Source organism: Apodemus sylvaticus, chromosome 3 (genome assembly GCF_947179515.1).
Source record: "Apodemus sylvaticus chromosome 3, mApoSyl1.1, whole genome shotgun sequence".
NCBI classification, from domain to species: Eukaryota; Metazoa; Chordata; class Mammalia; order Rodentia; family Muridae; genus Apodemus; species Apodemus sylvaticus.
Window position 1 is genome coordinate 136,522,189 of NC_067474.1, and position 17,241 is coordinate 136,539,429.

Below are 17,241 nucleotides of genomic sequence, written 5' to 3' on the forward strand. Positions count from 1 at the left end.
ATATTTTCTCATAAGGGGTCATTCCTTCTATGTAGGGGGTGCTCCTGACTCATAGGAGAGCAAAGGGAAAAGGGACACCCAGTCATTGCCAGTTTTTAGGGCTAATTTTGTTAGGATCTGCCTTAAAGTCTGATTCATCCTTTCTACCTGAACTGAACTCTGAGGCTTGTATTTACAACGCAGCTTCCAATGTATCCCCCGTGCAAGTACTAAGGCCTGACTGACCCTGCAAGACAAAGGCTGAACCATTATCTGATCCCAGAGCTGATGGGGTCCTGAACTGTGGAATTATTTCTTCTATAAGTTTTTTACTTACTGTTTGGGCTGTTTCTTTCTTGTTGGGGAATACCTCTGTCAATCTTGAAAAAGAATCAACAAATAGTAAGAGGTATTTATAACAGAATTTTCCTGGCTTTACCTCTGTGAAGTTCATCTCCCAGAAGACACCTGATGAAGTTCCTCTTTCTCTTTTGGCTCCTGTCATTTTCAGAGCTGGGCTAGTCATTTAACAAGCAAGATACCCAGTGATAGTTTGCAGTTCTTTAGTCAAATCTGGAACATAAAACTTGGGGGGCAATCAATACTTTTATCTTATTTACCCCAAAGCATATGCTTTCATGGAGTTACAAGATTAAGATTCTTCCTAAGTCCTTTTTATGATTCCTCTTCTGTCTTCCTCACATCTTTATCTATCTTCAAAGCAGGCTTTGGGTAGAAATTGATAGACCTTATCATCTTCCTGAGCATAAGTCAGAACTTTAGGCAAGACTGAGTCAAAGGAGGATATCAGAAAGAGTATGGGTGATGTGCTGCTGCTTTCTTAGCTGCCATGTCTGATCTATGGTTCCCTGAGGCTTCTGGTGACTGTCCCTTTTGGTGTCCTAGTCAGTGTATAATGGCCAATTTCTTAGGCAATTATAGGGTTGTCAAGAAGTCTAGGATCTCTTACATGCTTTTAGTAGTCATCTCTTCTGCTGTTAGCAGTCCCCTTTCAAGATACATAGCTCCATGGATATATGCAGTAGCGAATGAATATCAGCTCTCAGTGTAAATACTGACCACCTTATCTTTGCCCAGGTTGAGTGCTTTTGTGAGAGCTATCAGCTCTGCCTTCTGGGCCAATATCCCGCTCTGGAGGAGAGATGCTCATAATGTTTGATTCAAGCACACCATTGCCTTGTTCTGTCTTCCATGAAACTGTTTCCATCAGTGTACATGGTAAAGTCTACATTAGCCATGGATGGTAAGTCAGGTCCAGCCAAATCCCATGGACATCCTGCAGGAACTCTAATGAGTCATGTCTTGGCGGATTTTCCAAGTCTGGGTTAGATACCAGGGTGACAGGTTTTAGAGATAAGCTGGGGTCTAAGACTACTTGAGAATGGTTCAATAACAGTGATTGATAGTATGAGAACCACCAGTCAGGTAGACTCTTGAGAAGCCCTTCTATAACATGGGTGTAGTGACTGTAAGGGAATATCCCAAAGTCATCCCTAACCAACAAGGTGTGGGTTGCTACGATTCTCAGACAGTTTAGCCAACCCACTGCCATAGAGTCCAACTTCTTAGACAAATAGGCCACTAGACATTACCAAAGGCCCAAATTTTATGTCAATACCCCTTTGGCAATTCATCTGTACTCATCCACAAACAAAAGGAAAGATTTAGTCATGTCAGGAAACTCTAAAGCTGGCAGATAGCAAGACTAATTTTAAATCATTAAAGGATTTTTCAGCTTCTCTAGTCCATTCAAGAGTACCTTCCTATCCTCTGGTGACCTAATAGAGGGCTTAGGCATTTCAGCAAAACTGGGAATCCGAAGCCTACAGAAACCAGCTGATCCATAGAATTCTCATACCTAATGCTGGTCTTAGGATGATCTCTTAACAGGTCTGGGATAGGCTTCTTTGCCCCGCCTTGAGTTTGAACCCTAAGTAGGTTACTTTTGGTATGCAAATCTGGGCCTTTTTAGCTGACACTATGTACCCCAGTCCTTGTACAATCTTTAAGAGAACTTCTGGTACTTTCATATGAGAGTCAGTATCAGCAACAGCCAGGAGTAAATCATCTACATATTTGAAGCAAAGTAACATGAGGCATGGTCTGTCCATACTTTCATAGGTCTTGGGAGAGAAACTCATCAAAGATGGTGGGCAAGTTCTTGAATCCTTGTAGTAGCTTTATCCAGATTAGCTGCCCACTGAACCCATTTTCCAGATCTTGCCACTCAAAGGCAAAGAGTGGCTGGCTATTCTTATCTAGAATACTACTAAAGAAATCCTTCAAGCCCAAGACTGTAAATTTGTCTGTCAGGTGATAAGGAACTGAGAAGTATATTTGGGTTCGGGATGATTGGGGTAATGTCTTCCACCCTCTTATCCACCTCCCTCAGGTCTTGCATTGGTCTATGGCCTTTTCCTCTGGCTTTTTAACTGATAATAAAGGTGTATTCCAGGGAGAATGATTAGGAACTAGGATTCCGTGGCTCTTGAAGTTGATTTATATGGGGCCTGACACCCTGACAAGCTTCTTGTGACAAAGGATACTGCCTTATTCTAACAGGGATAGCAGTGATTTTTAATCTACCATAACCAGGGTAGGTGAGAAGCTAGGACAGGGATGTTATTTTCAGCCCACACTTGTGCAATAAGTCCTTTCAGGAGGGATGGTAGAGGGCCAGGTTTCTGTTTCTTTGGCTGCAGGAGATATACATCCTCCAAAAAGAAAACATAGACCAGAGCTGGGTTTGCCTGGACCACTATCTTACCTCCAGGATAAAAGTGAATTTAAACTCCAGTTTTAGTCAGGAAGTCCCTTCCTAACAGGGGTAAGGGCATCACCAGGAAAGAGTGAGTACTAGTCTTTTTGCCCACGCCCACATACCACTTGGTAATACAGGCATAGGGCTTGGTGCCTGTAACACCTTGAACTAGGGTAGTTTAGGTCATCATGGGTCCCAGTGGCCTCTGGAGGACTGAATGGTGAGCTCCTGTATCCACCAAAAAAATATAGACTAGGAACATAAATTAAAATTATCTAGCAATCGGGGAAGATAAGAAATCACAAAAGCAAAGGAAAATCCCATTTTCAAGAATAGGTACTTATCTTGAGTCCATTTGATCTACACAGTACTATAGGAAGCAAAGCCACAAGCTAACAGAAACAATTCCTGAAATATACACATAAAATATCTGTTCTCATACAAAAGCCTCCCTGTTCCTTCCACCAAGTTCAATAGAATCTTCAGTCCCTCACCTTAAGCCTCAAATGCATATCTTCTTATCGTTCCATGCCTCAGCAGACCTGGAAATCTGTCAACAGACCCTGTCCAACCTTGACTCTGCCTGACAGGCAAACTTCTCTCTATCTCTGTCTCTCTGTCTCTCTGCTCTCTCTCTCCCCCCCTCTCTCCATCTCTCCGTCTCTCTGTGTGTCTCTCTGTTTCTCTCTCTCTTTCTCTTTCTCTTTCTCTCTCTCTCTCTCTCTCTCTCTCTCTCTCTCTCTCTCTCTCTCTCTCTCTCTCTCTCTCTCTCTCTGCTTCAGAGAAGCAGCAAATGGCTCCCAACAATCCTTTACAGATCTTGAAAGGACAATACTCAATTTCATAAGAAAAACAAAAAGCTCAGGATAGTTAAAAACAAACCTTTACAATAAAAGAACTTTCAGAAGTATCACCATCCCTGATTTCAAGCTATACTACAGAGAGCTGTTATAGTAAAACCTATATGGTATTGGTATTAAAAACAGACATGTTGATCAAATGAATCAAATTGAAGACCCAGACATAAACCCACACACCTATGAACACCCAATTTTTTATAAAGAAGTCAAAACTAAGCAATGGAAACAAGAAAGTATCTTTAACAAATGGTTCTGGTTTAACTGGATGTCTGCATATAGAAGAATGTGAATAGATGCATATTTATCACCTTGCATAAAGTTTAAGTCCAAGTGGATCAAAGAGCTCAGTATAAAACCAGATACACTGAACTGAATAGAAGAGAAAGTGGGGAATAGCCTTGAGCTTATTGGTATAGGAAACAACTTTCTGAAGACCAACATAGTTGCACCCAAACATACATATGCAGGCACAAAAATCAACAATCAATAAATGGGACCTCATGAAATGGAAAAGCTTCTTAACACAAAGTACACTGTCAATAGGATAAAAACAACAGCCTACAGAATAGGAAAAGATGTTTACTAACTCTACATCCAATAGAGGGCTAATGTTCAAAATATATAAAGAACTCAAGAAACTAAGCATCAACAAACTAAATAATCCATCAAAAAATGAGGTACAGAGCTAAACAGAGAGTTCTCAATAGAGGAATTTCAAATGGCTGAGAAACACTTAAAGAAATGTTCAACATCCTTAGCTGTTGGGGGTCCAAAAAACTAAAACAACCCAAGTAGTAATCAAAGTCCAGCAAAGCAAGATCTTTACTTGGATTAGGCAGCAAAAACTGAACAGTCAGGGACAACAGCACAGACTCAGAAGCAGATGCATCTTCAAATGTTCATTTTATTAAATATTTAAGCAGATGGGAAATTTTTATTGTACTCAATCCACTAGCAATCAATCAGAGCCATAAAATAGACTCAGGAGCTGAACTGCAATCCTGAGTCAGAGTTTAAGCTGAAAATACACAAACATCTATGCCAAGTTATCCCACCAGACATGATTTAGGAATAGGTGACTTCTTTGAACATGTCTTTGTGGTTCACTTATCCTGTTCCCAATGGCTGGGCTATCCAGCTGTGTTGGTTGGAATATGCTTGGTCCAGAGAATGGCACTATTAGGAGGTGTGGCCTTGTTGGAGAAAATGTGTCACTGTAGGGTTTTGAGAGTCTCCTCCTAGCCGCAGTTTGCTCCTGGCTTCTTTTAGATGAAGATGTAGAACTTTCACCTCCTCCTGTGCCATGCCTGCCTGGACACTGCTATTCCCCCTATCCTGATGATACTGGGCTGAACCTCTGAACCTGTAAGCCAGCCCCAATTAATGATGTCCTTTATAAGACTTGCATTGGTCATGGTGTCTGTTCACAGCAATAAAACCCTAACTAAGACAACAGCTCTGGCAGGGTGATTTGCCTTGTATTCTCATCTCAACTTTCCAATGGTGATGTCAGATACCCACATTAATGTCTCTTTCTGCCAAGCAGGATGTCAGTTACCCAGGGAGGTCTTGGAACTTAAAATGTATTTAACTCCTATTCAAAATGAAAGTTCTATTCAAAATGGCTTCAGTTCGGTTCCCTTGTAAATAGCCATCAGAGAAATGCAAGTCAAAACTACTTTGAGATTCCATCTTACACCTATCAGAATGGCTAAGATCAATAACATAAGTGACAGTTCATGCTGTCAAGGATGTGGAGTAAGGGGAACAAGTGCAAACGTGTACAGCCACTATGGAAATAAATATGGTAGTACCTCAGAAAAATTGGGAAACAGTCCACTTCAAAACCCAAATTTACCACTCTTAGGCATATACACAAAAGATGCCCCATCCTACCATAACCACATTTGCTTAGTTATGTTTATAGAAACTTTATTCCTAATAACCAGAAACTGGAAACAACCTAGATGCCCCTCAAACAGAAGTATGGATAAAGAGCATGTGGTGTATTTGTACAATGGAGTGTTACTTAACTGTTAAAGAAAAAATGACATGAAATTTTTAGGCAAATGGTTGGAACTAGAAAAAAAACATCCTATGTGAGGTGACCCAGACCCAGAAAGACAAACATTATTTTTTACTCACAAGTGGATATTGGCTAATAAATAAAAAATAATCACACTACAATCCACAGACCCAGAGAGTCTAAGTAACAAGGAAGGCTCTAGGGGCATGCGTGGTTCTCCATGGGGAGGGAAAATATAATTTGTGGATAGACTTGGTGAGTGGGGATGGAAACAGGAGGGAATCAGGTGAGGGAGTGAGGAACAGAAGAAGAGAATACAGGGAAAGGTTACTAGAATACTGAAACATTTCAAGGAACACAGCAGAAACTTCCTTCATCTATGAAGATGACCCTAGCAAGCACTCCTAGTAATTGAGTATATGACACCTAAATCATGCATTTTTGATAATCTAGCAAGACTGCCAGTGGCAGGAACCAGGCACCAATCCAACCATAAAGCCTTTGCCCCATACCCATTCTGCCTGCAAGATGTTCTCAGGCATCCACGGCTCAAGGCTTGTAAGAGTGGCCAAAGACTGTTTTAACCACAAGAGGGAGCCCATGCCCAACATTGCCTGAATTCCAGGAACTAGAAGCTAGGTTCAGACACCTAGGGTAGAACCAGGCACAATTGAGATGGGGTGGGGGGTGAGGGGGGGTGGTATCTCTGAAATGATTCCTAATTATGTTCATACATTGGTGCCTAGCCCAACTGACATCAGAGAGGCTCCTTCCAGAAACCTACTCAAACATTAGCTGAAACTCAGAGAAACCGGTAAAATAGGAGGAAGGATTGTAAGAGCCAGAGAGATTAGAACTCCAGGAAAACACAGTCCACAGAGTCAACTAAGCAGGGCTCATAGGGGCTCATATAAACTGAAGTAGCAATCACAGAGCCTGCACTGAGTCGGGCTAGGTCCTCTGCATACAAGCTATGGTTTTTTAACTTGGAGGTTTTTGTAGAGTTCTTAAAAAGAGAAGGGATATCAATGACTCTTTGCAAGCTCTTGGGACCTTTTCCTCCTGTGAGTTGCCTCGTGCAACCTTGATATGGGTGTTTGTGCCTAGTCTTATTGTATCCTGCTATGCTGAGTTCCCTTGGTATCACTGGGAGGCCTGCTCTTTCCTCAAGAGAAATGGAGAAGCAATGGATATGGGTAGAGGGGAGGCTGAGTTGAGATATATTGAATGAGAAAAGAGTAAATTTAAGAATATATGTTTGCTTTCAGACCAGACTTGATGTTGCATGGCTTTAATTTCAGACTAGGGAGGCAGAGGCTGGCTCTGTGAGTTTGAAGGCAACCTGATTTACAGAGTGAGTTCCAGGACAGCCAGGTCTGTTACACAGAGAAACCCAGTCAATTAATAATAATAATAATTATTTTTTTCTTTTGTGTTTTTTTTTGGTGTATTTCCTGTGTGTATAACTGCACACCATGTGTGTGTACAGTGCTTGGAAGAGGCCAGATGAAGAAGGTGAATCCCTGGAACTGACGCTGGACTCATGGATGCTGAGAATTGAACAGGGGATATCTGGAAGAGTGGCCAGAGCTCTTAACTATCGAGGCATCCCTCCAGCCCCCTGTTTTTGTGGTGTTTGTTTGGTTGTTTGTTTGGTTGTTTGTTTGGTTGGTTAGTTGGTTGGTTGGTTTTGAGGCTGACCTAGTACAAATTGGCCTCAAAGTTAAGTTACAGAAACCCTATTTTTACTGTCTCCTGACTGCTGGGATTACAAACAGAAAGCATCACAACTGGCCTAAAATTAACTGGTGTCTGTGTGTCTCTGTGTGTGTGTCAATGTGTCTGTGTTTGTCTGCGTGTGCCTGTGTGTGTGTCTGTGTGTCTCTGTGTCTGTGTGTCTGTCCGTGTATCTGTGTGTGTGTCTGTGTCTGTGTGTCTGTATATTTATATATAGTGTATGTGTACATATGTGCAAGTGTGCACTGCTGTCTTCATGCAGAGGCCAGAGAACATCAGGGGTTCTACTCTATCACACGCTACCTAATTCTCTTGAATCTAGAGCAGGCTGGTGGCCAGCAAGCCCCAGCAATCTTTCCACCAAAATAACTGGATTATAGGTGTGTGTAGACCACATGCAGCTTTTGATGTGTAGGTTCTACAGGTCTTTGTGCTAGCTTAGAAATCACTCTTACCTGATGAGCCATTTCTCTAGGCCCTATCTTTACTATTTCTTAGTGTATTACTCAGAGACATGTTGTTTTAACATTTATTTTTATTATTTTTAATTATGTATAGCTGTATATGTATGTGTGGGGCGAGTAAATATGTGTTCAGGTGCTCACAGAAGCCAGAGTGTCAGATGCCCTGGAGCTGGAGTTACAGGTGGTTGTGAACCACCTGGCATGGGTTCTGGGAACTGAACTCAGGTCCCCTGGAAGAGTAGTTGGTGCTCTTAACTGCTGAGACATCTCTTCAGCTCTTGAGTCCACATGGTACAACTGTCACCACCATTCACCTCCAGGGTCCTTCTTGACAAACTCAAACTCAGTACTCACTTATGCTAGCTAGTTTGGGTACAAACTAGAGACATCTGAGAGGAAACATCAACTGAGTATATGCCCCCATCAGATCAGGCGGTGAACAAGCCTGTAGGACGTTTTCTTAGTGGTTGATTTTGGAGGCCCAGCCACCCTGGACTGGTGGTCCAGTGTTATATAATAAAATGGACTGAGCAAGCCATAGGGAGCAAACCAGTAAGCAGCACTCATCCATGGCCTCTGCATCAGTTCCTGCCTCCAACTTCCTGTCCTATTTGAGTTTCTGCCTTTATGTTCTTTAGTGGTAGACTGTGTGATAGAACTATAAGCAAGATTAACTCTTTCTTCTCCAAGTTGCCTTGATTGACTGTAGGACCGTGAAAGTTAGTCTGTGTTCTGGTTGAGCGAGGCTGAACTTCCAGAGACCCCGCAGATTAACTCTACAAGGGACAGACTGCTAGAAGGCCTCCCAGCATTCCTAGCCAAGGCCACCACCAACCCAAGCCATCCGCCGACCAAGCCAAGGACACTCTCATCCCCACAGGACCCAGTCAGAGCACTACCCCTGTCCATTTCCCTTTGGCCCTGGGCCAGATCCACACTCCCACAGTCCACACTCCTGTTCTTAGCTACATCCATTAGCGTCTGCGGGGTCCAAGACTGAGGACCTGTTGGCCTCCATGAGGGCCAAGGCACAAGCTCCGACCTGCCAGCTCCCCGGGTGACCCCAAGGACTGGATCTCAGCTCTTCCACAACATCCTGTAGCGACTGGGATGTCCAAGACTGAGCCCCCAAAGATTGTGCCTTCCCCACCCCCAGCACAAGATCAAGAAGCCCTCCACATCCTGAGCAGTTCTGTGAGAATGCCCACTCCCCGCCTCTGCCTTGCCCAGTGGTCCAACCTCTGGATGGGGCGTCAGGTCACCCACTCTTCACCCACAGTCAACACAGCAATAGTCACCCTAAGCCTCCTCTAAACAATGACTCCTTATTCCCTGTGATGGTTAATAATGATTGTCAACTTGTAAGAATCTACATTCAGCTAGGAGACAAAATCTTGACATGCCTGTGAGACAGTTTTTAGATTGAGCATACTGAGGTTGGGAAGCTTGCTTTAAATGTTGGGGGCACCATTTCATGGGTTGGGGAAAGGAGAAAAAAACCTGAGTAACAACCTTCATTATTCTCTTTGCTTACTGACTGTGGATGCAGTGGACAACCTGACTCAAGCTCCTGCCGCCATGCTTATCCTGCCATGATGGACTGTACCCTCAAACTATGAGCCAAGAGGCCAAATGTGGTGGTGTACATCTTAAATTCAACACTCAAAAGGAAGAGGCAGGAAGATATCTCTGTGAGTTCAAGCCAGCTGGGTCTACATAGTGCATTCCAGAGCTATACAATGAGACTCTGTTGATAGAAAGATGATAGATAGATAGATAGATAGATAGATAGATAGATAGATAGATAGATAGACCGTGCCACCTGGCACAACAGAGTGAGTTCCAGAATAGCCAAAGCTATACAGAGAAACCTTGTCTCAAGAAAAAAAATCCAAAAAAACAACAACTGGATAGGATGTGTTAGACTTCGGGGTAGACAAAAGATACAGAAGGCAGCAGGATACCAGAATCTGACATCAGCGGATAAGACTTCATTTCAAACAGCAAAGCACAGACACTCTCCCATGGTAATGGGGATTCTGCAAAAGGAAAAGGCTGGCTGGGACCCTGTATAGGAGTGGGTGAGGGGTTAGGGAGTAAGGAAGTGAATGAGGCCAGAGGAGGATATGTGCAGGCGTGTGGTCTCTTCTTCCTGGAATGGTTTGATCAGCTGAGACAGAGTATCTAGGGAAATGGCTGTTTCAGTAAACATTCCTCTCTGTGGCTGTCTGACCACAGTTAGGTAAGGCCAGCTGAAACTTCATAGGAATTCTGTTTTTACAACAAAGGGACTCTGAGACAGTTTGTGCTTGTAATACCAATGATAGGACAATGGAGACAGAAATATCCCTGGAGTTGACTGGCTGGCCATATTAGCTTAATTGGTGAGCCCCAGGTCCCTATTAGAGACCTTGTCTCAAATAAAATAAAATAAAATAAAATAAAATAAAATAAAATAAAATTACAATAATTAAAAAAAAAAGACTGATGGCTCCTAAGGAATGACATCTGAAGTTGACCTCTGTTCTTCCCAAACATGCATACCTGCACACATACAAATGCATCCATATATGCACTTACACACACATACCAAGAATAGGTGCTGAAAATACTGTGGAATGCTACCATCTGGAGGTGCCACAGTATGGTGAACAAAGAAAAGCCAGGCCATGGGAGACTTGTGGCCGTCCCTGTGTGGTACTCAATTTTCTTTCTTCCTCCATTTTGGGTTGGGTTGGGTTGGGTTTTTTATTGAGACAAGGATTCTCTGTGTAGCCCTGGATAGCCTGGAATTTGCTCTATAGACCAGAAAGATCTGCTTGTATTGAAGGCAAAGTCAAGAGCCTGGGTGAGGAAGTATCTGGTGACAATGGCCAAAAAAACCATGCCAGAAGGACAGGACTCCATTGTTGGCCAAGTCCAGGTAGAGCTGGCTGTTTCACTGCTGTCCAGGCTGTGAGACCATCTTTGGGTAGGAGCATGAAATAACTTATCATCCCTATTCCTTGGAGATGCAAACCATGTAGTCTATAATGCCTTTATATTGCTTATCTGCCATGATTTGCTTGCTAGGAGGCTGCACAGCTTAACCTGCTTGATGGGTGCTACCACCATCTTGAAGATGCTGAGGCCACTCCACCAGCCAAGAAGTCCTTGGCGAAGAACACAGCAGCATCTATCATGCTGAAAATAAAAAGAAGAGGCAGGCGAGTAAGAAACCAGACTGGGTTGACAACTGGTTTTGACTCTTGGACTCTGGGCTTTCCTTTCAATTTTTTCCATATATTTTATTGGTTATTTTATTTACTTACATTTCGAATGTTATCCCCCTCCCCAGTTTCCCCTCCATACCCCCAATCCCTTCCTCCTCCCCCTCGTCCCCCACCTGACCACCCACTCCCACCTCAGTGCCCTAGAATTCCCTCACACTGGGCCATCGAGCCTCCCCAGGAAAAAGGGGCTCCCCTCCCACTGATGCCACATAAGGCCATCCTCTGCTACATATCCATCTGGAGCCATGGGTCCCTTATATGTTCTCTGTGGTTGGTGGTTTAGTCCCTGGGAGCTTTGGAGGAGGGGAGGTAGGTCTAGTTGGTTGATGTCAACAATGCAGTTCTTCGCCCTGAGACACAAGAGCCCAGAGGCAGGCCCTTTCTGAGCTCAGACCCAAGGTATGGCATAGCTAAGCATACTTTCCCCAACACTGTGATCTTTGTTTCTCTGAATCCTCCATGCCTAACTTAAAAGGCATGACTTTCTTCTATCTCTCTTTCTCTTTGAGGCTGTAGAGATGTTTTTTCAACTTGCCTGTCCTATTGCTTTTATCTCAAATTTTAATAAAATTGTCCTTGGGCTTCAAGAAAAAAAAGTTAATTTTATTTACTTAGTATTAGTGTTTCTGTGTACGCATGGGTTGTGTAAGGGTTCCACAGCATGTGTGTGGAGGTCAGAGGTCAAGCTTCAGGATTTGGTCCTGTCCTTCCTCCAGGATAGGGGGTAGGGTAGAAGTTCTAGGGATCAAACTCAGGGCATCAGGCTTATGTGGAGCCATCTCTCAGTCTCTCACACATCCTCTTTAGGGAAATGTCTGTAGCATGAACTATTATAAAAGCAATCCACGCTACACCAACTGTGCACCGGCAGGCGGGCCAGCCTGTTCTAATCTCAGCAGACTCTCTGACTCGGAACTCCAAAATCTCTCCACCCAACTCGCTAAATTCCCACGGTGGGTTGCTGCCACACCAGCCCCACGCTTCCAAATTCCCGCAGCCTTTTGGGATGCACTTCTCACAAACCCATGCTTTTACCTTTCTCTCTGGAACCCAGTTGAGTCACTGCATGAAGGAAAACACCACACAAACTTAGGTTAGAATCAAAGGGCAACACAATCACTGGGCACAACAACTAACATCCTAATGTGTAAGCCATTCTAAGTTAAATCCTCCAGTAGCGGATCCCAGTGGATCTGCCACCTGAACCAGGGGCCTCTGCTACCTAAATTTTGGCCTCCAAGCTCTCCCAGTTCAAAAAGGAAGTATCCTTCTCCTGCTTCCCCCTTCTTCTCTCAACAAGTCCCGCCTACTCCTTGCCCAGTGACCTTCCCCTGAAATCTTTATTCATTAGGAGAAGGTTCTTCTGAAGTCACCTGAGTACATCCACTCCTTGTCCCCCTTAGGGAAGCAGACTTAGCATCAAAATACAAATAGCACTAGAACAATCCACAACAAATGTCCTTTTGAAGCCTTTGACAATTTTATACTTTGATTTCTGTAGTTACCTGCTGGGAAAACTGCTGGGAGCTTAGCCCCAGGCTGGGTCCTCTCTGAAGCATCCAAGGGGGAAGAGGGCCTAGACTTGGTCTTGCAAAAGATTAGGATGCTTATTATAATAATGTTTACCTGTCTTGATTCCAAGACACTCTGAAGCCAGAAGTTGCAGGCAAATTAAAACTTGTCGTTAAAAAAGCAGGGTATTAAGTAAAGGCTTAATTGCTGTCTTGTCAGGGTTTCTATTCCTGCACAAACATCATGACCAAGAAGCAAGTTGGGAAGGAAAGGGTTTATTCAGCTTACATTTCCAAAATGCTGTTCATCACCAAAAGAGGTCAGGACTGGAACTCAAGCAGGTCAGGATACAGGACCTGATGCAGAGGCCATGGAGGGATGTTCCTTACTGGCTTGCTTCCCCTGGCTTGCTCAGCTTGCTTTCTTATAGAACCCAAGACTACCAGCCTAGGGATGGCACCACCCACAATGGGCTAGGCCCACCCCCTTGATAACTAATTGAGAAAATGCCTTACAGCTTGATCTCACGAAGGTATTGTCTCAACTGAAGCTCCCTTCTCTGTGATACTCCAGCTTGTGTCAAGTTGACACACAGAACCAGCCAGGACAGTCGCTAAGGTTCCTTTCTTTCTTGCACAGAAACCTCATCGCTCACTTTTCAGGCAAGAGGGAAGTTTGGGGTAATAAACTTTTATTGAACAAGAAGAGAGTCACACTCACAGAAGAAAAAAACCTTTACAAGCAAATATGTATAAACTCATATTCATGTACATATTCACGCACTCCTGTTGGGTCAAGCTTCTTACTTATCTCATATTTTCATTCTTACACACACACACACACATACACACACACGCGCACATGCATATGAAGCAAAAGCCCAAGTGCCAGTGAAGAAAGAACTCACTTATTCTGGTTAAAAATTAGCTACAATCTTTATTGCATAGAGAAAGAAAAAGCTTCTGCCCTATTACTGCCAAATGAATTAAACCCAAGTCTGTAAGAAAAAAGTTTTGTCCTCTTTAGTAAGACTAAGCCTCCCTGCTGTTAAGAAAAGACCTGTTCTCTGCTACATATATAGCGGGAGCCACGGATCAGCCCATGTATGCCCTTCAGTTGGTGACTTAGTCTCTGGGAGCTCTGAGGGGTCTGTTTCATTGATATTGCTGTTCTTCCCATAGGGTTGCAATACTAGGGGTGAGGTGGGAGTGGATGGGTGGGTGGGTGGGGAAGCACCCTCTTAAAGGCAAAGTGGAGGGGGGATGGAGTGGGGGACTCATGAGGGAGGGCTGGAAAGGGGGACAACATTTGAAATATAAATATATAAAATAATTAATATTAATAAAAGCGAACATACCTGTTCCGTTTCCTGGTAAGGAGAAGCCTTCCTTCTCTCTGCAGCGTCTTCTTTGTCCCTCTTTCTCTCTGCATTCTTTGGATTGCTTTCTTCTGCTGCTCTTACCTAAATGTCCTCTTTATGTCTAAGGGGGGGAAATCTATCAGACTATATGCTCTTTTCATTTCTAAGTTCTCTACTCTGCTGTCCGTCCCCTTCCTCCTCCTTATCTCGCTCTCTCCTGCTGCGGTAATATCATCCTTGCGCGGTTTTTCTTTTTCTTTTGTACTTTTTTAGGAGAACAGATCACATGTTTTTTCCAAGCATCCTTTTTTTTAATGAAAGTTCACTAAAGGTTCAAACACAACTCCAAATCATTACAACAGAGATATTTATATGTCCTTCATTGGGAGCAGATATCTAACTAGACATTTGCTTTCTATCACCAGTTCCACAGGTTCTTGAGAGTCTAAAACTATAATTTTTGTGACTAAGTTAGCATTGAAGTTTTGTATAGAGAAACACAGTCAGTATTTTATCTTCTGTCCTTGCACCTATTATAAATGTCTTAAAGCCTCTAGGAATGTGTTCTAAGATGTAAACACCCTCTTTCTATCTCAGAAGCAATTAACTCATGACACATGAAGACTGGCAAAGTTCTAATTGCAGTTTTCATATCAGAGAAGGCTTTAATAGCAGTCCTATTGTAAAGAGTTTAATAATTATTAGTATAATTTTAGAAATTCTTATAAAAATCATCATTTAGAATTAATAAATCATCTATTTGTGCATAGAGCATCACTACAAGACATCTTCATTGATCTGCAGAAATCTGCCCAATAGGGTAGGCTAATGCCCAAGAGTTAGAATACTAATTTTATAAGGACAGAAAAGGCGTATCAGCTGCAGGAATCATTGCCTGAGATTTTGTCCTTTGGGCCTTGCTCTTTCATAATTGTTCCACGCTGAAACATCTCTGTATGATCACCTGCTAGCTGTTAGCCTTTGCTAGATGGCTCCTGACAGTCAGCAGATGAAAGGGTGTGGTGAATGTGTGGAAACAGCAAACAGTGGCAAACAGAAGACTCACAGACTTAGGGGAGAAGCGGGCACTTCTGTCACCAGTTCACTTTCACACATTCAATATATTGGACTTCTTTTTTTTTTTTTTAAACTTCTGATACGGAGTCTCATTACATAGACCTGACTGCCCTGGAACTCACTATGTAGGTAGGGAAGGTTGGGCTCAAACTAGTGACAATTGTCCTGCCCCTGCTCCCAATGTGCTAGGATTACAGACATTGGACAGATCCAAATTATCATTTTTTTCTCATATTTCTTTAACTGTTAGTGTTTTGTTTTGTTTTGTTTTGTTTTGTTTTGTTTTGTTTTGTTTTGTTTTTGAGACAGGGTTTCTCTGTGTAGCCCTGGCTATCCTGGAACTCACTCTGAAGACCAGGCTGACCTCGAACTCAGAAATCTGCCTGCCTCTGCCTCCCAAGTGCTGGGATTAAAGGCGTGTGACTCCACTGCCCGGCAACTGTTAGTTTTTTAACAAATCAAAATATTATCATTCCATTTTAGAACTTACTTTATATATTAGTGCATCCTAAAACTGTCAGCACGCCTTCCTCTAAGCCCAACAAGCTTCTGTCTTCCCTTTAAAACAGTTACCCTTTTTATAAACTGCATTTTATTTATTATCATGAAGGTAAGGAGCATGTGGTCAGGACAGCTCTGTGGAGTCAGTTTTCTCCTTCCACCTTTACATGAGCTGTGTGGATTAAACTCAGATATGTCAGGGTTTTATGGCAAGTGCCTCTAGCCACTGAGAAACTTGCCTGTGCTAAAACATATCTCTAGTACTAAATTGTGTTTCTCAAAACCATTCTGCAGAGGACTGAGGATGTGGCTCAACAGCTGAATACATTGCATGCCCTGTAAAGAAACCCCAACATCCCCAAAACAGAGCCTGAAGGGAAAAAATGACTAAACATAAATAACTTCTTCACAGTGGTCTGTGGTTGAGTAAGGATTAGTTTCTTGTTTTCTTCAAACAGAAGCTGGTAGCAACTCACTTAACAACACTGTCTGAAGCGTCTCTGTTCTTTACTGGTGACTGTTGACGGGACCCTAACCTGAGTATGGCAAGCATGGCTCTGCCAGGCCTTGCCCTTCTCCCCATTCCCCCTGCCTTGCTAAAAAACTGTCAGATTTCATTCCTAAAGCTAGTCTCCATGGTCTAGTCCCTTAGTTGGCCACTTTACCCACTTGAGGCTAACTACCAAGGTCCACTATCAAAGTAATGAAGTCCAGCAATCAAAAGCCCCCTTTGGCTGCCCTAATTAACATACCCAATTAAAGTTAAGCACCTCATCCTAACACAGGGTTTCCCCATTTACCTTTGTAAACCACTTGTTCCCCCCTATCCAGAAGTAGCCCTTTTTCTACCTGTGCTGTCCACAAAACTCCCTGGCACAAAAACCCCTCCACCATCTCCCTGTTCCCTTCCCTTTCCCCTTCATCCTCTATCTCCTGTCTTTGTCTCTTATTTCCTTCCCCTGTGTCCTTCTGGGGCAAATAAAACACCTTTGTGCTGAGAACTTGGTCTTGGGGTATCTTGTGCAGATATCAGTCCTTTCAACAGTAACTGAGAAAGGTCATTGTTTGATATATACATTTTTTTTACTAATTTTAGCCTCTAAATATCTTCCTTTTTTGAGCCTTTATTTCTTTATTTTCTATTTATTCATATATGTGTATGTGTATGTATATTTGTATATGTATATATGACTAAATACATATATATTATATACAAATACATATATACATGAGTATACATTTATAAATACATTTATAAATACCTGGCCTGAGGCAAGGACAATGGGTCAGCAGCAATTTCCAGACTTCCCCAGCAACAGTTTCCAGCCTCCAGGCCCTAGAAATGGTTCTGGAATATTCCTATCCATAGAGCCAAGATTAAGATTGAGGTCATCTACCTCTCCCCAGAATTCCCTAATGTGCTTTAAATTTGGCCTGTGAGCCCACTTCAGGCATCTATCTCTCCATCTTTGTACATGGTAGACGCCAGCATGCTGGGTTTCTGCAGAGTAAAACACTCTTTGCATTTACACTGTTTGAGTTCAGGGTGTCATTCTTCGGCGAATCATGGACCCTTACACTTTGATAAAGGGAATCCTCCATTTTGTGCCAAGCTCAGAGCGCTGTTTAGACTGTGGTAGACGTCAACCATAACCAACAAGGCCCAACAGG

The 17,241-nt window shown here is 42.9% G+C and overlaps 1 long non-coding RNA gene across 1 annotated transcript; it reads right to left on the bottom strand.

Moving 5' to 3' along the window:
- Nucleotides 1-10,742: 10,742 nt before the first annotated feature.
- Nucleotides 10,743-13,009, bottom strand: LOC127680089 (uncharacterized). The gene is made up of 3 exons (XR_007976930.1): nt 12,921-13,009; nt 12,156-12,182; nt 10,743-11,031 (listed from the first exon to the last, which is right to left on the bottom strand). It is a non-coding gene; the product is annotated as an uncharacterized LOC127680089 (long non-coding RNA).
- Between the last annotated feature and the right edge of the window lie 4,232 nt (nt 13,010-17,241).